Source organism: Anomaloglossus baeobatrachus, unplaced genomic scaffold (genome assembly GCF_048569485.1).
Source record: "Anomaloglossus baeobatrachus isolate aAnoBae1 unplaced genomic scaffold, aAnoBae1.hap1 Scaffold_652, whole genome shotgun sequence".
Classification (NCBI taxonomy): Eukaryota; Metazoa; Chordata; class Amphibia; order Anura; family Aromobatidae; genus Anomaloglossus; species Anomaloglossus baeobatrachus.
The window spans coordinates 54,661-73,758 of record NW_027445022.1 but is presented as its reverse complement, the minus strand read 5'-3'; the positions used below and the strand labels follow the sequence as shown (position 1 = coordinate 73,758).

Here is a 19,098-nt window from a genome sequence, read left to right as displayed (position 1 = left end):
TCTGCGCAGCTTGTTTTCTAGGCAGCAGCGCTATTGTGATGTCATCGGGGGGCATTGTGACAAGCCGCCAGTGTTCCGTCTCTTCATGTTGTGCACAGTTCAAACGGAAAATACATCAACAGGCAGACTACAGAAAAGCTTACTATCAAAGGTTAGAGGGGGGCTTTCTCAGAGGGCTTTTTACAGTTTTTCTATTCCCAATTAGCCGTTTAAGTGTACTTATTGAAAGTAGTAATTCTTTCATAGGCCGCCCTTTCTTAGTATTTGACGTTCCTTATATTGCGGTATGAGGCTTCGCAGTAGGTTGCAAACATTCATCACCCATGACTGTCCCCAATTGAGCTCAGAAGCTCAATGTCTATCATGACCTCTCTTTTAGAATGTCCAAGAGCAAGCAAACTATTCCTCCAGGAGAGGGCGCCAACAGACTACTAAAGAGATCATCATTACTCAAAGAAAACCCCAAAAACCAATGCATGATAGGAATAAACAGGTAACTTTCTTTGGAGTGGAAGCGGAGAGATCGCACCAGATGCCAATTCTAGATGTTATCACACCTGTGGTCACTGCAGCAGCAGGTGAATCCACTTTGTCCAAAAGGGATCTATTCCATTCAATTGCAAATGATCTAGATAAGACAGAGAACTGCAGCACGGGGACATAGCCGAGTTGGTCAGGTTGAGTGGTGATGAGTTTGCTATTTGGATGAATAAAGAAAGTCAAAAGTGTGAAAGATAAAAAACAAAAGGAGGAAGTGTGAAAAGTGAATGGGCCAAATTGAGGTGCATATGAAGACGTATGCTTTCTTCCAATTCATTAAATCGGGCTAATATGAATCAGGTGAATTGAGTTCTGCTTTTGGAAACTGGGTTAAGAAGGGGTGCACCGTTCCTGGAGGTACTGCAATACCAGGTCAATGCGTGGAGTGGACAGAGCAAGCTCTTTTTCCATCTCCCTGTTCTAAAAATCCATTTAATATATGGTCCCCAGATAGGGGACGTATCAGATATTAAACTGATAAGAACAGATACTACACTTGATCTTAGCCAAAAGGCCGAGAAGCGATAACCAGAATTGGTTTGGGCCTCGAGTGGCACCCTGGCCTATGCCGGACACATCTTAGGGAGAGAGAGCGAGAGGGAGACAAACCCACGCCTACACAAGACATTTTGTCACCCAAGCCAACCCTTGAAAAGGCTGCTTTGCAGAGCCAAAACAAGAAGAATGGTGCGTTTTGCAGCCGCCGCCCACTGCAATGAATCTGAATAACTCCTCCTTTAGGGCGCAAGCAACTCCCCTCCCCCTTGCAGTCTTTCCAATTCACGATACAAAAAGACGGACAGGACAGGTTGCCTGACTTTCCGTCACTGCCACCCTTTGCCATCCTTACCCGTAGAAAGCCCTTTCATCATCCCCAAACCCTAATCTTTTCCCTTTCCTTCCCAGCCCCCAAACCCTGCCCTCTGTACCTTTCTCACCACCCGCTTCCCTTCTCCTGTCATCCCCCTACCACCCGGGAAAAAAAGAGATTGCCCCCTCCTTCCACTAGCCCACCCTCCCACCCAAAGAACAACTTCTTCTGCGCAGCTTGTTTTCTAGGCAGCAGCGCTATTGTGATGTCATCGGGGGGCATTGTGACAAGCCGCCAGTGTTCCATCTCTTCATGTTGTGCACAGTTCAAACGGAAAATACATCAACAGGCAGACTACAGAAAAGCTTACTATCAAAGGTTAGAGGGGGGCTTTCTCAGAGGGCTTTTTACAGTTTTTCTATTCCCAATTAGCCGTTTAAGTGTACTTATTGAAAGTAGTAATTCTTTCATAGGCCGCCCTTTCTTAGTATTTGACGTTCCTTATATTGCGGTATGAGGCTTCGCAGTAGGTTGCAAACATTCATCACCCATGACTGTCCCCAATTGAGCTCAGAAGCTCAATGTCTATCATGACCTCTCTTTTAGAATGTCCAAGAGCAAGCAAACTATTCCTCCAGGAGAGGGCGCCAACAGACTACTAAAGAGATCATCATTACTCAAAGAAAACCCCAAAAACCAATGCATGATAGGAATAAACAGGTAACTTTCTTTGGAGTGGAAGCGGAGAGATCGCACCAGATGCCAATTCTAGATGTTATCACACCTGTGGTCACTGCAGCAGCAGGTGAATCCACTTTGTCCAAAAGGGATCTATTCCATTCAATTGCAAATGATCTAGATAAGACAGAGAACTGCAGCACGGGGACATAGCCGAGTTGGTCAGGTTGAGTGGTGATGAGTTTGCTATTTGGATGAATAAAGAAAGTCAAAAGTGTGAAAGATAAAAAACAAAAGGAGGAAGTGTGAAAAGTGAATGGGCCAAATTGAGGTGCATATGAAGACGTATGCTTTCTTCCAATTCATTAAATCGGGCTAATATGAATCAGGTGAATTGAGTTCTGCTTTTGGAAACTGGGTTAAGAAGGGGTGCACCGTTCCTGGAGGTACTGCAATACCAGGTCAATGCGTGGAGTGGACAGAGCAAGCTCTTTTTCCATCTCCCTGTTCTAAAAATCCATTTAATATATGGTCCCCAGATAGGGGACGTATCAGATATTAAACTGATAAGAACAGATACTACACTTGATCTTAGCCAAAAGGCCGAGAAGCGATAACCAGAATTGGTTTGGGCCTCGAGTGGCACCCTGGCCTATGCCGGACACATCTTAGGGAGAGAGAGCGAGAGGGAGACAAACCCACGCCTACACAAGACATTTTGTCACCCAAGCCAACCCTTGAAAAGGCTGCTTTGCAGAGCCAAAACAAGAAGAATGGTGCGTTTTGCAGCCGCCGCCCACTGCAATGAATCTGAATAACTCCTCCTTTAGGGCGCAAGCAACTCCCCTCCCCCTTGCAGTCTTTCCAATTCACGATACAAAAAGACGGACAGGACAGGTTGCCTGACTTTCCGTCACTGCCACCCTTTGCCATCCTTACCCGTAGAAAGCCCTTTCATCATCCCCAAACCCTAATCTTTTCCCTTTCCTTCCCAGCCCCCAAACCCTGCCCTCTGTACCTTTCTCACCACCCGCTTCCCTTCTCCTGTCATCCCCCTACCACCCGGGAAAAAAAGAGATTGCCCCCTCCTTCCACTAGCCCACCCTCCCACCCAAAGAACAACTTCTTCTGCGCAGCTTGTTTTCTAGGCAGCAGCGCTATTGTGATGTCATCGGGGGGCATTGTGACAAGCCGCCAGTGTTCCGTCTCTTCATGTTGTGCACAGTTCAAACGGAAAATACATCAACAGGCAGACTACAGAAAAGCTTACTATCAAAGGTTAGAGGGGGGCTTTCTCAGAGGGCTTTTTACAGTTTTTCTATTCCCAATTAGCCGTTTAAGTGTACTTATTGAAAGTAGTAATTCTTTCATAGGCCGCCCTTTCTTAGTATTTGACGTTCCTTATATTGCGGTATGAGGCTTCGCAGTAGGTTGCAAACATTCATCACCCATGACTGTCCCCAATTGAGCTCAGAAGCTCAATGTCTATCATGACCTCTCTTTTAGAATGTCCAAGAGCAAGCAAACTATTCCTCCAGGAGAGGGCGCCAACAGACTACTAAAGAGATCATCATTACTCAAAGAAAACCCCAAAAACCAATGCATGATAGGAATAAACAGGTAACTTTCTTTGGAGTGGAAGCGGAGAGATCGCACCAGATGCCAATTCTAGATGTTATCACACCTGTGGTCACTGCAGCAGCAGGTGAATCCACTTTGTCCAAAAGGGATCTATTCCATTCAATTGCAAATGATCTAGATAAGACAGAGAACTGCAGCACGGGGACATAGCCGAGTTGGTCAGGTTGAGTGGTGATGAGTTTGCTATTTGGATGAATAAAGAAAGTCAAAAGTGTGAAAGATAAAAAACAAAAGGAGGAAGTGTGAAAAGTGAATGGGCCAAATTGAGGTGCATATGAAGACGTATGCTTTCTTCCAATTCATTAAATCGGGCTAATATGAATCAGGTGAATTGAGTTCTGCTTTTGGAAACTGGGTTAAGAAGGGGTGCACCGTTCCTGGAGGTACTGCAATACCAGGTCAATGCGTGGAGTGGACAGAGCAAGCTCTTTTTCCATCTCCCTGTTCTAAAAATCCATTTAATATATGGTCCCCAGATAGGGGACGTATCAGATATTAAACTGATAAGAACAGATACTACACTTGATCTTAGCCAAAAGGCCGAGAAGCGATAACCAGAATTGGTTTGGGCCTCGAGTGGCACCCTGGCCTATGCCGGACACATCTTAGGGAGAGAGAGCGAGAGGGAGACAAACCCACGCCTACACAAGACATTTTGTCACCCAAGCCAACCCTTGAAAAGGCTGCTTTGCAGAGCCAAAACAAGAAGAATGGTGCGTTTTGCAGCCGCCGCCCACTGCAATGAATCTGAATAACTCCTCCTTTAGGGCGCAAGCAACTCCCCTCCCCCTTGCAGTCTTTCCAATTCACGATACAAAAAGACGGACAGGACAGGTTGCCTGACTTTCCGTCACTGCCACCCTTTGCCATCCTTACCCGTAGAAAGCCCTTTCATCATCCCCAAACCCTAATCTTTTCCCTTTCCTTCCCAGCCCCCAAACCCTGCCCTCTGTACCTTTCTCACCACCCGCTTCCCTTCTCCTGTCATCCCCCTACCACCCGGGAAAAAAAGAGATTGCCCCCTCCTTCCACTAGCCCACCCTCCCACCCAAAGAACAACTTCTTCTGCGCAGCTTGTTTTCTAGGCAGCAGCGCTATTGTGATGTCATCGGGGGGCATTGTGACAAGCCGCCAGTGTTCCGTCTCTTCATGTTGTGCACAGTTCAAACGGAAAATACATCAACAGGCAGACTACAGAAAAGCTTACTATCAAAGGTTAGAGGGGGGCTTTCTCAGAGGGCTTTTTACAGTTTTTCTATTCCCAATTAGCCGTTTAAGTGTACTTATTGAAAGTAGTAATTCTTTCATAGGCCGCCCTTTCTTAGTATTTGACGTTCCTTATATTGCGGTATGAGGCTTCGCAGTAGGTTGCAAACATTCATCACCCATGACTGTCCCCAATTGAGCTCAGAAGCTCAATGTCTATCATGACCTCTCTTTTAGAATGTCCAAGAGCAAGCAAACTATTCCTCCAGGAGAGGGCGCCAACAGACTACTAAAGAGATCATCATTACTCAAAGAAAACCCCAAAAACCAATGCATGATAGGAATAAACAGGTAACTTTCTTTGGAGTGGAAGCGGAGAGATCGCACCAGATGCCAATTCTAGATGTTATCACACCTGTGGTCACTGCAGCAGCAGGTGAATCCACTTTGTCCAAAAGGGATCTATTCCATTCAATTGCAAATGATCTAGATAAGACAGAGAACTGCAGCACGGGGACATAGCCGAGTTGGTCAGGTTGAGTGGTGATGAGTTTGCTATTTGGATGAATAAAGAAAGTCAAAAGTGTGAAAGATAAAAAACAAAAGGAGGAAGTGTGAAAAGTGAATGGGCCAAATTGAGGTGCATATGAAGACGTATGCTTTCTTCCAATTCATTAAATCGGGCTAATATGAATCAGGTGAATTGAGTTCTGCTTTTGGAAACTGGGTTAAGAAGGGGTGCACCGTTCCTGGAGGTACTGCAATACCAGGTCAATGCGTGGAGTGGACAGAGCAAGCTCTTTTTCCATCTCCCTGTTCTAAAAATCCATTTAATATATGGTCCCCAGATAGGGGACGTATCAGATATTAAACTGATAAGAACAGATACTACACTTGATCTTAGCCAAAAGGCCGAGAAGCGATAACCAGAATTGGTTTGGGCCTCGAGTGGCACCCTGGCCTATGCCGGACACATCTTAGGGAGAGAGAGCGAGAGGGAGACAAACCCACGCCTACACAAGACATTTTGTCACCCAAGCCAACCCTTGAAAAGGCTGCTTTGCAGAGCCAAAACAAGAAGAATGGTGCGTTTTGCAGCCGCCGCCCACTGCAATGAATCTGAATAACTCCTCCTTTAGGGCGCAAGCAACTCCCCTCCCCCTTGCAGTCTTTCCAATTCACGATACAAAAAGACGGACAGGACAGGTTGCCTGACTTTCCGTCACTGCCACCCTTTGCCATCCTTACCCGTAGAAAGCCCTTTCATCATCCCCAAACCCTAATCTTTTCCCTTTCCTTCCCAGCCCCCAAACCCTGCCCTCTGTACCTTTCTCACCACCCGCTTCCCTTCTCCTGTCATCCCCCTACCACCCGGGAAAAAAAGAGATTGCCCCCTCCTTCCACTAGCCCACCCTCCCACCCAAAGAACAACTTCTTCTGCGCAGCTTGTTTTCTAGGCAGCAGCGCTATTGTGATGTCATCGGGGGGCATTGTGACAAGCCGCCAGTGTTCCGTCTCTTCATGTTGTGCACAGTTCAAACGGAAAATACATCAACAGGCAGACTACAGAAAAGCTTACTATCAAAGGTTAGAGGGGGGCTTTCTCAGAGGGCTTTTTACAGTTTTTCTATTCCCAATTAGCCGTTTAAGTGTACTTATTGAAAGTAGTAATTCTTTCATAGGCCGCCCTTTCTTAGTATTTGACGTTCCTTATATTGCGGTATGAGGCTTCGCAGTAGGTTGCAAACATTCATCACCCATGACTGTCCCCAATTGAGCTCAGAAGCTCAATGTCTATCATGACCTCTCTTTTAGAATGTCCAAGAGCAAGCAAACTATTCCTCCAGGAGAGGGCGCCAACAGACTACTAAAGAGATCATCATTACTCAAAGAAAACCCCAAAAACCAATGCATGATAGGAATAAACAGGTAACTTTCTTTGGAGTGGAAGCGGAGAGATCGCACCAGATGCCAATTCTAGATGTTATCACACCTGTGGTCACTGCAGCAGCAGGTGAATCCACTTTGTCCAAAAGGGATCTATTCCATTCAATTGCAAATGATCTAGATAAGACAGAGAACTGCAGCACGGGGACATAGCCGAGTTGGTCAGGTTGAGTGGTGATGAGTTTGCTATTTGGATGAATAAAGAAAGTCAAAAGTGTGAAAGATAAAAAACAAAAGGAGGAAGTGTGAAAAGTGAATGGGCCAAATTGAGGTGCATATGAAGACGTATGCTTTCTTCCAATTCATTAAATCGGGCTAATATGAATCAGGTGAATTGAGTTCTGCTTTTGGAAACTGGGTTAAGAAGGGGTGCACCGTTCCTGGAGGTACTGCAATACCAGGTCAATGCGTGGAGTGGACAGAGCAAGCTCTTTTTCCATCTCCCTGTTCTAAAAATCCATTTAATATATGGTCCCCAGATAGGGGACGTATCAGATATTAAACTGATAAGAACAGATACTACACTTGATCTTAGCCAAAAGGCCGAGAAGCGATAACCAGAATTGGTTTGGGCCTCGAGTGGCACCCTGGCCTATGCCGGACACATCTTAGGGAGAGAGAGCGAGAGGGAGACAAACCCACGCCTACACAAGACATTTTGTCACCCAAGCCAACCCTTGAAAAGGCTGCTTTGCAGAGCCAAAACAAGAAGAATGGTGCGTTTTGCAGCCGCCGCCCACTGCAATGAATCTGAATAACTCCTCCTTTAGGGCGCAAGCAACTCCCCTCCCCCTTGCAGTCTTTCCAATTCACGATACAAAAAGACGGACAGGACAGGTTGCCTGACTTTCCGTCACTGCCACCCTTTGCCATCCTTACCCGTAGAAAGCCCTTTCATCATCCCCAAACCCTAATCTTTTCCCTTTCCTTCCCAGCCCCCAAACCCTGCCCTCTGTACCTTTCTCACCACCCGCTTCCCTTCTCCTGTCATCCCCCTACCACCCGGGAAAAAAAGAGATTGCCCCCTCCTTCCACTAGCCCACCCTCCCACCCAAAGAACAACTTCTTCTGCGCAGCTTGTTTTCTAGGCAGCAGCGCTATTGTGATGTCATCGGGGGGCATTGTGACAAGCCGCCAGTGTTCCGTCTCTTCATGTTGTGCACAGTTCAAACGGAAAATACATCAACAGGCAGACTACAGAAAAGCTTACTATCAAAGGTTAGAGGGGGGCTTTCTCAGAGGGCTTTTTACAGTTTTTCTATTCCCAATTAGCCGTTTAAGTGTACTTATTGAAAGTAGTAATTCTTTCATAGGCCGCCCTTTCTTAGTATTTGACGTTCCTTATATTGCGGTATGAGGCTTCGCAGTAGGTTGCAAACATTCATCACCCATGACTGTCCCCAATTGAGCTCAGAAGCTCAATGTCTATCATGACCTCTCTTTTAGAATGTCCAAGAGCAAGCAAACTATTCCTCCAGGAGAGGGCGCCAACAGACTACTAAAGAGATCATCATTACTCAAAGAAAACCCCAAAAACCAATGCATGATAGGAATAAACAGGTAACTTTCTTTGGAGTGGAAGCGGAGAGATCGCACCAGATGCCAATTCTAGATGTTATCACACCTGTGGTCACTGCAGCAGCAGGTGAATCCACTTTGTCCAAAAGGGATCTATTCCATTCAATTGCAAATGATCTAGATAAGACAGAGAACTGCAGCACGGGGACATAGCCGAGTTGGTCAGGTTGAGTGGTGATGAGTTTGCTATTTGGATGAATAAAGAAAGTCAAAAGTGTGAAAGATAAAAAACAAAAGGAGGAAGTGTGAAAAGTGAATGGGCCAAATTGAGGTGCATATGAAGACGTATGCTTTCTTCCAATTCATTAAATCGGGCTAATATGAATCAGGTGAATTGAGTTCTGCTTTTGGAAACTGGGTTAAGAAGGGGTGCACCGTTCCTGGAGGTACTGCAATACCAGGTCAATGCGTGGAGTGGACAGAGCAAGCTCTTTTTCCATCTCCCTGTTCTAAAAATCCATTTAATATATGGTCCCCAGATAGGGGACGTATCAGATATTAAACTGATAAGAACAGATACTACACTTGATCTTAGCCAAAAGGCCGAGAAGCGATAACCAGAATTGGTTTGGGCCTCGAGTGGCACCCTGGCCTATGCCGGACACATCTTAGGGAGAGAGAGCGAGAGGGAGACAAACCCACGCCTACACAAGACATTTTGTCACCCAAGCCAACCCTTGAAAAGGCTGCTTTGCAGAGCCAAAACAAGAAGAATGGTGCGTTTTGCAGCCGCCGCCCACTGCAATGAATCTGAATAACTCCTCCTTTAGGGCGCAAGCAACTCCCCTCCCCCTTGCAGTCTTTCCAATTCACGATACAAAAAGACGGACAGGACAGGTTGCCTGACTTTCCGTCACTGCCACCCTTTGCCATCCTTACCCGTAGAAAGCCCTTTCATCATCCCCAAACCCTAATCTTTTCCCTTTCCTTCCCAGCCCCCAAACCCTGCCCTCTGTACCTTTCTCACCACCCGCTTCCCTTCTCCTGTCATCCCCCTACCACCCGGGAAAAAAAGAGATTGCCCCCTCCTTCCACTAGCCCACCCTCCCACCCAAAGAACAACTTCTTCTGCGCAGCTTGTTTTCTAGGCAGCAGCGCTATGGTGATGTCATCGGGGGGCATTGTGACAAGCCGCCAGTGTTCCGTCTCTTCATGTTGTGCACAGTTCAAACGGAAAATACATCAACAGGCAGACTACAGAAAAGCTTACTATCAAAGGTTAGAGGGGGGCTTTCTCAGAGGGCTTTTTACAGTTTTTCTATTCCCAATTAGCCGTTTAAGTGTACTTATTGAAAGTAGTAATTCTTTCATAGGCCGCCCTTTCTTAGTATTTGACGTTCCTTATATTGCGGTATGAGGCTTCGCAGTAGGTTGCAAACATTCATCACCCATGACTGTCCCCAATTGAGCTCAGAAGCTCAATGTCTATCATGACCTCTCTTTTAGAATGTCCAAGAGCAAGCAAACTATTCCTCCAGGAGAGGGCGCCAACAGACTACTAAAGAGATCATCATTACTCAAAGAAAACCCCAAAAACCAATGCATGATAGGAATAAACAGGTAACTTTCTTTGGAGTGGAAGCGGAGAGATCGCACCAGATGCCAATTCTAGATGTTATCACACCTGTGGTCACTGCAGCAGCAGGTGAATCCACTTTGTCCAAAAGGGATCTATTCCATTCAATTGCAAATGATCTAGATAAGACAGAGAACTGCAGCACGGGGACATAGCCGAGTTGGTCAGGTTGAGTGGTGATGAGTTTGCTATTTGGATGAATAAAGAAAGTCAAAAGTGTGAAAGATAAAAAACAAAAGGAGGAAGTGTGAAAAGTGAATGGGCCAAATTGAGGTGCATATGAAGACGTATGCTTTCTTCCAATTCATTAAATCGGGCTAATATGAATCAGGTGAATTGAGTTCTGCTTTTGGAAACTGGGTTAAGAAGGGGTGCACCGTTCCTGGAGGTACTGCAATACCAGGTCAATGCGTGGAGTGGACAGAGCAAGCTCTTTTTCCATCTCCCTGTTCTAAAAATCCATTTAATATATGGTCCCCAGATAGGGGACGTATCAGATATTAAACTGATAAGAACAGATACTACACTTGATCTTAGCCAAAAGGCCGAGAAGCGATAACCAGAATTGGTTTGGGCCTCGAGTGGCACCCTGGCCTATGCCGGACACATCTTAGGGAGAGAGAGCGAGAGGGAGACAAACCCACGCCTACACAAGACATTTTGTCACCCAAGCCAACCCTTGAAAAGGCTGCTTTGCAGAGCCAAAACAAGAAGAATGGTGCGTTTTGCAGCCGCCGCCCACTGCAATGAATCTGAATAACTCCTCCTTTAGGGCGCAAGCAACTCCCCTCCCCCTTGCAGTCTTTCCAATTCACGATACAAAAAGACGGACAGGACAGGTTGCCTGACTTTCCGTCACTGCCACCCTTTGCCATCCTTACCCGTAGAAAGCCCTTTCATCATCCCCAAACCCTAATCTTTTCCCTTTCCTTCCCAGCCCCCAAACCCTGCCCTCTGTACCTTTCTCACCACCCGCTTCCCTTCTCCTGTCATCCCCCTACCACCCGGGAAAAAAAGAGATTGCCCCCTCCTTCCACTAGCCCACCCTCCCACCCAAAGAACAACTTCTTCTGCGCAGCTTGTTTTCTAGGCAGCAGCGCTATTGTGATGTCATCGGGGGGCATTGTGACAAGCCGCCAGTGTTCCGTCTCTTCATGTTGTGCACAGTTCAAACGGAAAATACATCAACAGGCAGACTACAGAAAAGCTTACTATCAAAGGTTAGAGGGGGGCTTTCTCAGAGGGCTTTTTACAGTTTTTCTATTCCCAATTAGCCGTTTAAGTGTACTTATTGAAAGTAGTAATTCTTTCATAGGCCGCCCTTTCTTAGTATTTGACGTTCCTTATATTGCGGTATGAGGCTTCGCAGTAGGTTGCAAACATTCATCACCCATGACTGTCCCCAATTGAGCTCAGAAGCTCAATGTCTATCATGACCTCTCTTTTAGAATGTCCAAGAGCAAGCAAACTATTCCTCCAGGAGAGGGTGCCAACAGACTACTAAAGAGATCATCATTACTCAAAGAAAACCCCAAAAACCAATGCATGATAGGAATAAACAGGTAACTTTCTTTGGAGTGGAAGCGGAGAGATCGCACCAGATGCCAATTCTAGATGTTATCACACCTGTGGTCACTGCAGCAGCAGGTGAATCCACTTTGTCCAAAAGGGATCTATTCCATTCAATTGCAAATGATCTAGATAAGACAGAGAACTGCAGCACGGGGACATAGCCGAGTTGGTCAGGTTGAGTGGTGATGAGTTTGCTATTTGGATGAATAAAGAAAGTCAAAAGTGTGAAAGATAAAAAACAAAAGGAGGAAGTGTGAAAAGTGAATGGGCCAAATTGAGGTGCATATGAAGACGTATGCTTTCTTCCAATTCATTAAATCGGGCTAATATGAATCAGGTGAATTGAGTTCTGCTTTTGGAAACTGGGTTAAGAAGGGGTGCACCGTTCCTGGAGGTACTGCAATACCAGGTCAATGCGTGGAGTGGACAGAGCAAGCTCTTTTTCCATCTCCCTGTTCTAAAAATCCATTTAATATATGGTCCCCAGATAGGGGACGTATCAGATATTAAACTGATAAGAACAGATACTACACTTGATCTTAGCCAAAAGGCCGAGAAGCGATAACCAGAATTGGTTTGGGCCTCGAGTGGCACCCTGGCCTATGCCGGACACATCTTAGGGAGAGAGAGCGAGAGGGAGACAAACCCACGCCTACACAAGACATTTTGTCACCCAAGCCAACCCTTGAAAAGGCTGCTTTGCAGAGCCAAAACAAGAAGAATGGTGCGTTTTGCAGCCGCCGCCCACTGCAATGAATCTGAATAACTCCTCCTTTAGGGCGCAAGCAACTCCCCTCCCCCTTGCAGTCTTTCCAATTCACGATACAAAAAGACGGACAGGACAGGTTGCCTGACTTTCCGTCACTGCCACCCTTTGCCATCCTTACCCGTAGAAAGCCCTTTCATCATCCCCAAACCCTAATCTTTTCCCTTTCCTTCCCAGCCCCCAAACCCTGCCCTCTGTACCTTTCTCACCACCCGCTTCCCTTCTCCTGTCATCCCCCTACCACCCGGGAAAAAAAGAGATTGCCCCCTCCTTCCACTAGCCCACCCTCCCACCCAAAGAACAACTTCTTCTGCGCAGCTTGTTTTCTAGGCAGCAGCGCTATTGTGATGTCATCGGGGGGCATTGTGACAAGCCGCCAGTGTTCCGTCTCTTCATGTTGTGCACAGTTCAAACGGAAAATACATCAACAGGCAGACTACAGAAAAGCTTACTATCAAAGGTTAGAGGGGGGCTTTCTCAGAGGGCTTTTTACAGTTTTTCTATTCCCAATTAGCCGTTTAAGTGTACTTATTGAAAGTAGTAATTCTTTCATAGGCCGCCCTTTCTTAGTATTTGACGTTCCTTATATTGCGGTATGAGGCTTCGCAGTAGGTTGCAAACATTCATCACCCATGACTGTCCCCAATTGAGCTCAGAAGCTCAATGTCTATCATGACCTCTCTTTTAGAATGTCCAAGAGCAAGCAAACTATTCCTCCAGGAGAGGGCGCCAACAGACTACTAAAGAGATCATCATTACTCAAAGAAAACCCCAAAAACCAATGCATGATAGGAATAAACAGGTAACTTTCTTTGGAGTGGAAGCGGAGAGATCGCACCAGATGCCAATTCTAGATGTTATCACACCTGTGGTCACTGCAGCAGCAGGTGAATCCACTTTGTCCAAAAGGGATCTATTCCATTCAATTGCAAATGATCTAGATAAGACAGAGAACTGCAGCACGGGGACATAGCCGAGTTGGTCAGGTTGAGTGGTGATGAGTTTGCTATTTGGATGAATAAAGAAAGTCAAAAGTGTGAAAGATAAAAAACAAAAGGAGGAAGTGTGAAAAGTGAATGGGCCAAATTGAGGTGCATATGAAGACGTATGCTTTCTTCCAATTCATTAAATCGGGCTAATATGAATCAGGTGAATTGAGTTCTGCTTTTGGAAACTGGGTTAAGAAGGGGTGCACCGTTCCTGGAGGTACTGCAATACCAGGTCAATGCGTGGAGTGGACAGAGCAAGCTCTTTTTCCATCTCCCTGTTCTAAAAATCCATTTAATATATGGTCCCCAGATAGGGGACGTATCAGATATTAAACTGATAAGAACAGATACTACACTTGATCTTAGCCAAAAGGCCGAGAAGCGATAACCAGAATTGGTTTGGGCCTCGAGTGGCACCCTGGCCTATGCCGGACACATCTTAGGGAGAGAGAGCGAGAGGGAGACAAACCCACGCCTACACAAGACATTTTGTCACCCAAGCCAACCCTTGAAAAGGCTGCTTTGCAGAGCCAAAACAAGAAGAATGGTGCGTTTTGCAGCCGCCGCCCACTGCAATGAATCTGAATAACTCCTCCTTTAGGGCGCAAGCAACTCCCCTCCCCCTTGCAGTCTTTCCAATTCACGATACAAAAAGACGGACAGGACAGGTTGCCTGACTTTCCGTCACTGCCACCCTTTGCCATCCTTACCCGTAGAAAGCCCTTTCATCATCCCCAAACCCTAATCTTTTCCCTTTCCTTCCCAGCCCCCAAACCCTGCCCTCTGTACCTTTCTCACCACCCGCTTCCCTTCTCCTGTCATCCCCCTACCACCCGGGAAAAAAAGAGATTGCCCCCTCCTTCCACTAGCCCACCCTCCCACCCAAAGAACAACTTCTTCTGCGCAGCTTGTTTTCTAGGCAGCAGCGCTATTGTGATGTCATCGGGGGGCATTGTGACAAGCCGCCAGTGTTCCGTCTCTTCATGTTGTGCACAGTTCAAACGGAAAATACATCAACAGGCAGACTACAGAAAAGCTTACTATCAAAGGTTAGAGGGGGGCTTTCTCAGAGGGCTTTTTACAGTTTTTCTATTCCCAATTAGCCGTTTAAGTGTACTTATTGAAAGTAGTAATTCTTTCATAGGCCGCCCTTTCTTAGTATTTGACGTTCCTTATATTGCGGTATGAGGCTTCGCAGTAGGTTGCAAACATTCATCACCCATGACTGTCCCCAATTGAGCTCAGAAGCTCAATGTCTATCATGACCTCTCTTTTAGAATGTCCAAGAGCAAGCAAACTATTCCTCCAGGAGAGGGCGCCAACAGACTACTAAAGAGATCATCATTACTCAAAGAAAACCCCAAAAACCAATGCATGATAGGAATAAACAGGTAACTTTCTTTGGAGTGGAAGCGGAGAGATCGCACCAGATGCCAATTCTAGATGTTATCACACCTGTGGTCACTGCAGCAGCAGGTGAATCCACTTTGTCCAAAAGGGATCTATTCCATTCAATTGCAAATGATCTAGATAAGACAGAGAACTGCAGCACGGGGACATAGCCGAGTTGGTCAGGTTGAGTGGTGATGAGTTTGCTATTTGGATGAATAAAGAAAGTCAAAAGTGTGAAAGATAAAAAACAAAAGGAGGAAGTGTGAAAAGTGAATGGGCCAAATTGAGGTGCATATGAAGACGTATGCTTTCTTCCAATTCATTAAATCGGGCTAATATGAATCAGGTGAATTGAGTTCTGCTTTTGGAAACTGGGTTAAGAAGGGGTGCACCGTTCCTGGAGGTACTGCAATACCAGGTCAATGCGTGGAGTGGACAGAGCAAGCTCTTTTTCCATCTCCCTGTTCTAAAAATCCATTTAATATATGGTCCCCAGATAGGGGACGTATCAGATATTAAACTGATAAGAACAGATACTACACTTGATCTTAGCCAAAAGGCCGAGAAGCGATAACCAGAATTGGTTTGGGCCTCGAGTGGCACCCTGGCCTATGCCGGACACATCTTAGGGAGAGAGAGCGAGAGGGAGACAAACCCACGCCTACACAAGACATTTTGTCACCCAAGCCAACCCTTGAAAAGGCTGCTTTGCAGAGCCAAAACAAGAAGAATGGTGCGTTTTGCAGCCGCCGCCCACTGCAATGAATCTGAATAACTCCTCCTTTAGGGCGCAAGCAACTCCCCTCCCCCTTGCAGTCTTTCCAATTCACGATACAAAAAGACGGACAGGACAGGTTGCCTGACTTTCCGTCACTGCCACCCTTTGCCATCCTTACCCGTAGAAAGCCCTTTCATCATCCCCAAACCCTAATCTTTTCCCTTTCCTTCCCAGCCCCCAAACCCTGCCCTCTGTACCTTTCTCACCACCCGCTTCCCTTCTCCTGTCATCCCCCTACCACCCGGGAAAAAAAGAGATTGCCCCCTCCTTCCACTAGCCCACCCTCCCACCCAAAGAACAACTTCTTCTGCGCAGCTTGTTTTCTAGGCAGCAGCGCTATTGTGATGTCATCGGGGGGCATTGTGACAAGCCGCCAGTGTTCCGTCTCTTCATGTTGTGCACAGTTCAAACGGAAAATACATCAACAGGCAGACTACAGAAAAGCTTACTATCAAAGGTTAGAGGGGGGCTTTCTCAGAGGGCTTTTTACAGTTTTTCTATTCCCAATTAGCCGTTTAAGTGTACTTATTGAAAGTAGTAATTCTTTCATAGGCCGCCCTTTCTTAGTATTTGACGTTCCTTATATTGCGGTATGAGGCTTCGCAGTAGGTTGCAAACATTCATCACCCATGACTGTCCCCAATTGAGCTCAGAAGCTCAATGTCTATCATGACCTCTCTTTTAGAATGTCCAAGAGCAAGCAAACTATTCCTCCAGGAGAGGGCGCCAACAGACTACTAAAGAGATCATCATTACTCAAAGAAAACCCCAAAAACCAATGCATGATAGGAATAAACAGGTAACTTTCTTTGGAGTGGAAGCGGAGAGATCGCACCAGATGCCAATTCTAGATGTTATCACACCTGTGGTCACTGCAGCAGCAGGTGAATCCACTTTGTCCAAAAGGGATCTATTCCATTCAATTGCAAATGATCTAGATAAGACAGAGAACTGCAGCACGGGGACATAGCCGAGTTGGTCAGGTTGAGTGGTGATGAGTTTGCTATTTGGATGAATAAAGAAAGTCAAAAGTGTGAAAGATAAAAAACAAAAGGAGGAAGTGTGAAAAGTGAATGGGCCAAATTGAGGTGCATATGAAGACGTATGCTTTCTTCCAATTCATTAAATCGGGCTAATATGAATCAGGTGAATTGAGTTCTGCTTTTGGAAACTGGGTTAAGAAGGGGTGCACCGTTCCTGGAGGTACTGCAATACCAGGTCAATGCGTGGAGTGGACAGAGCAAGCTCTTTTTCCATCTCCCTGTTCTAAAAATCCATTTAATATATGGTCCCCAGATAGGGGACGTATCAGATATTAAACTGATAAGAACAGATACTACACTTGATCTTAGCCAAAAGGCCGAGAAGCGATAACCAGAATTGGTTTGGGCCTCGAGTGGCACCCTGGCCTATGCCGGACACATCTTAGGGAGAGAGAGCGAGAGGGAGACAAACCCACGCCTACACAAGACATTTTGTCACCCAAGCCAACCCTTGAAAAGGCTGCTTTGCAGAGCCAAAACAAGAAGAATGGTGCGTTTTGCAGCCGCCGCCCACTGCAATGAATCTGAATAACTCCTCCTTTAGGGCGCAAGCAACTCCCCTCCCCCTTGCAGTCTTTCCAATTCACGATACAAAAAGACGGACAGGACAGGTTGCCTGACTTTCCGTCACTGCCACCCTTTGCCATCCTTACCCGTAGAAAGCCCTTTCATCATCCCCAAACCCTAATCTTTTCCCTTTCCTTCCCAGCCCCCAAACCCTGCCCTCTGTACCTTTCTCACCACCCGCTTCCCTTCTCCTGTCATCCCCCTACCACCCGGGAAAAAAAGAGATTGCCCCCTCCTTCCACTAGCCCACCCTCCCACCCAAAGAACAACTTCTTCTGCGCAGCTTGTTTTCTAGGCAGCAGCGCTATTGTGATGTCATCGGGGGGCATTGTGACAAGCCGCCAGTGTTCCGTCTCTTCATGTTGTGCACAGTTCAAACGGAAAATACATCAACAGGCAGACTACAGAAAAGCTTACTATCAAAGGTTAGAGGGGGGCTTTCTCAGAGGGCTTTTTACAGTTTTTCTATTCCCAATTAGCCGTTTAAGTGTACTTATTGAAAGTAGTAATTCTTTCATAGGCCGCCCTTTCTTAGTATTTGACGTTCCTTATATTGCGGTATGAGGCTTCGCAGTAGGTTGCAAACATTCATCACCCATGACTGTCCCCAATTGAGCTCAGAAGCTCAATGTCTATCATGACCTCTCTTTTAGAATGTCCAAGAGCAAGCAAACTATTCCTCCAGGAGAGGGCGCCAACAGACTACTAAAGAGATCATCATTACTCAAAGAAAACCCCAAAAACCAATGCATGATAGGAATAAACAGGTAACTTTCTTTGGAGTGGAAGCGGAGAGATCGCACCAGATGCCAATTCTAGATGTTATCACACCTGTGGTCACTGCAGCAGCAGGTGAATCCACTTTGTCCAAAAGGGATCTATTCCATTCAATTGCAAATGATCTAGATAAGACAGAGAACTGCAGCACGGGGACATAGCCGAGTTGGTCAGGTTGAGTGGTGATGAGTTTGCTATTTGGATGAATAAAGAAAGTCAAAAGTGTGAAAGATAAAAAACAAAAGGAGGAAGTGTGAAAAGTGAATGGGCCAAATTGAGGTGCATATGAAGACGTATGCTTTCTTCCAATTCATTAAATCGGGCTAATATGAATCAGGTGAATTGAGTTCTGCTTTTGGAAACTGGGTTAAGAAGGGGTGCACCGTTCCTGGAGGTACTGCAATACCAGGTCAATGCGTGGAGTGGACAGAGCAAGCTCTTTTTCCATCTCCCTGTTCTAAAAATCCATTTAATATATGGTCCCCAGATAGGGGACGTATCAGATATTAAACTGATAAGAACAGATACTACACTTGATCTTAGCCAAAAGGCCGAGAAGCGATAACCAGAATTGGTTTGGGCCTCGAGTGGCACCCTGGCCTATGCCGGACACATCTTAGGGAGAGAGAGCGAGAGGGAGACAAACCCACGCCTACACAAGACATTTTGTCACCCAAGCCAACCCTTGAAAAGGCTGCTTTGCAGAGCCAAAACAAGAAGAATGGTGCGTTTTGCAGCCGCCGCCCACTGCAATGAATCTGAATAACTCCTCCTTTAGGGCGCAAGCAACTCCCCTCCCCCTTGCAGTCTTTCCAATTCACGATACAAAAAGACGGACAGGACAGGTTGCCTGACTTTCCGTCACTGCCACCCTTTGCCATCCTTACCCGTAGAAAGCCCTTTCATCATCCCCAAACCCTAATCTTTTCCCTTTCCTTCCCAGCCCCCAAACCCTGCCCTCTGTACCTTTCTCACCACCCGCTTCCCTTCTCCTGTCATCCCCCTACCACCCGGGAAAAAAAGAGATTGCCCCCTCCTTCCACTAGCCCACCCTCCCACCCAAAGAACAACTTCTTCTGCGCAGCTTGTTTTCTAGGCAGCAGCGCTATTGTGATGTCATCGGGGGGCATTGTGACAAGCCGCCAGTGTTCCGTCTCTTCATGTTGTGCACAGTTCAAACGGAAAATACATCAACAGGCAGACTACAGAAAAGCTTACTATCAAAGGTTAGAGGGGG

General features: G+C 46.3%; 12 non-coding genes across 12 annotated transcripts; all 12 read right to left on the bottom strand.

Moving 5' to 3' along the window:
- Positions 1 to 875: 875 nt before the first annotated feature.
- Positions 876 to 1,066, bottom strand: LOC142286374 (U2 spliceosomal RNA). Its single transcript, XR_012747557.1, has one exon. It is a non-coding gene; the product is annotated as a U2 spliceosomal RNA (small nuclear RNA).
- A 1,387-nt stretch (positions 1,067 to 2,453) lies between these two features.
- Positions 2,454 to 2,644, bottom strand: LOC142286373 (U2 spliceosomal RNA). Its single transcript, XR_012747556.1, has one exon. It is a non-coding gene; the product is annotated as a U2 spliceosomal RNA (small nuclear RNA).
- A 1,387-nt stretch (positions 2,645 to 4,031) lies between these two features.
- LOC142286372 (U2 spliceosomal RNA) lies at positions 4,032 to 4,222 on the bottom strand. The gene has a single exon (XR_012747555.1). It is a non-coding gene; the product is annotated as a U2 spliceosomal RNA (small nuclear RNA).
- A 1,387-nt stretch (positions 4,223 to 5,609) lies between these two features.
- LOC142286370 (U2 spliceosomal RNA) lies at positions 5,610 to 5,800 on the bottom strand. The gene has a single exon (XR_012747554.1). It is a non-coding gene; the product is annotated as a U2 spliceosomal RNA (small nuclear RNA).
- A 1,387-nt stretch (positions 5,801 to 7,187) lies between these two features.
- Positions 7,188 to 7,378, bottom strand: LOC142286369 (U2 spliceosomal RNA). The gene has a single exon (XR_012747553.1). It is a non-coding gene; the product is annotated as a U2 spliceosomal RNA (small nuclear RNA).
- A 1,387-nt stretch (positions 7,379 to 8,765) lies between these two features.
- LOC142286367 (U2 spliceosomal RNA) lies at positions 8,766 to 8,956 on the bottom strand. The gene has a single exon (XR_012747551.1). It is a non-coding gene; the product is annotated as a U2 spliceosomal RNA (small nuclear RNA).
- A 1,387-nt stretch (positions 8,957 to 10,343) lies between these two features.
- LOC142286366 (U2 spliceosomal RNA) lies at positions 10,344 to 10,534 on the bottom strand. Its single transcript, XR_012747550.1, has one exon. It is a non-coding gene; the product is annotated as a U2 spliceosomal RNA (small nuclear RNA).
- A 1,387-nt stretch (positions 10,535 to 11,921) lies between these two features.
- Positions 11,922 to 12,112, bottom strand: LOC142286365 (U2 spliceosomal RNA). Its single transcript, XR_012747549.1, has one exon. It is a non-coding gene; the product is annotated as a U2 spliceosomal RNA (small nuclear RNA).
- Positions 12,113 to 13,499: 1,387 nt separating this feature from the next.
- Positions 13,500 to 13,690, bottom strand: LOC142286364 (U2 spliceosomal RNA). Its single transcript, XR_012747548.1, has one exon. It is a non-coding gene; the product is annotated as a U2 spliceosomal RNA (small nuclear RNA).
- A 1,387-nt stretch (positions 13,691 to 15,077) lies between these two features.
- Positions 15,078 to 15,268, bottom strand: LOC142286363 (U2 spliceosomal RNA). The gene has a single exon (XR_012747547.1). It is a non-coding gene; the product is annotated as a U2 spliceosomal RNA (small nuclear RNA).
- A 1,387-nt stretch (positions 15,269 to 16,655) lies between these two features.
- LOC142286362 (U2 spliceosomal RNA) lies at positions 16,656 to 16,846 on the bottom strand. Its single transcript, XR_012747546.1, has one exon. It is a non-coding gene; the product is annotated as a U2 spliceosomal RNA (small nuclear RNA).
- A 1,387-nt stretch (positions 16,847 to 18,233) lies between these two features.
- LOC142286361 (U2 spliceosomal RNA) lies at positions 18,234 to 18,424 on the bottom strand. Its single transcript, XR_012747545.1, has one exon. It is a non-coding gene; the product is annotated as a U2 spliceosomal RNA (small nuclear RNA).
- Positions 18,425 to 19,098: the final 674 nt, after the last annotated feature.